Here is a 935-nt window from a genome sequence, read left to right on the forward strand (position 1 = left end):
AATATTTTAGAATGCTGAGTTAGATCTGTGTCTAGCAGCCTTGTCCAGTCACCCTGCTTGCATCTCTCTTAACAGGAGGCTCAACATTGAATGAGCATTCAGTGAGAGACTGGTAACTGAGCCCAGATGAGACTGTTGCCAGATGACACAGGCTCTGGGTTGGATTAGCAAGAAACCACGTGGAACAAATAATATCAGTAACAAGAACCACCACTGATTGAGTGCTACCATATAACAGATGCAATGCTGTATATGTATAGCTTTCATGGGCTCCTTCACCAGTACTGGAAAATGATCATGTTGCCTTTACTTCTTATTTAATTGTTTAAGGTCTGTTGATGGTGGTGGTACCATCAAGCCAGTTCTAACTAATAGTGACCCTATGTACAGCAGAACGAAACACTGCCAGGTCCTTTGTCATTCTTAAAATTGTTGTTAGGCTTAAGTCCATAGCTGTGGCCATTGTGCCAAACAATCTTGTGGGGATCTTCTTCTTTTAAGCTGATCCTTCACTTTACCAAGCATGATGTCTTTCTCCAGTGACTGGTCTCTCCTGATAACATGTCTGAAGTATGAGGGATGAAGTATTGTCATCCTGGCTTCTAAAGAACATTCTGGCTATACTTATTCAAACATAGATTTGTTTGTTCTTCTGGTAGTATTCTTTTAGTATTCTTCAATACCATAATTCAAATGCATCAATTCTTCTAAGGTTTTTCTTCTTCATTGTTCAACTTTCATATGATATGAGGCTTTTGAAAATACCATGGCTTGGGTCAGGCGCACCTTAGTCCTCAAGCTGACATCTTTGCTCTTCAACACTTTAAAAAGTTCCTGTGTAGCAGATTTGCCCAATGCAATACGTCGTCTGATCTCTTGACTGCTGCTTCCACGAATGTTGATAGTTGATCCAAAAAGAATGAAGTCCTTGAAAA

This window comes from Chrysochloris asiatica, unplaced genomic scaffold (genome assembly GCF_000296735.1).
Source record: "Chrysochloris asiatica unplaced genomic scaffold, ChrAsi1.0 scaffold00026, whole genome shotgun sequence".
Classification (NCBI taxonomy): domain Eukaryota; kingdom Metazoa; phylum Chordata; class Mammalia; order Afrosoricida; family Chrysochloridae; genus Chrysochloris; species Chrysochloris asiatica.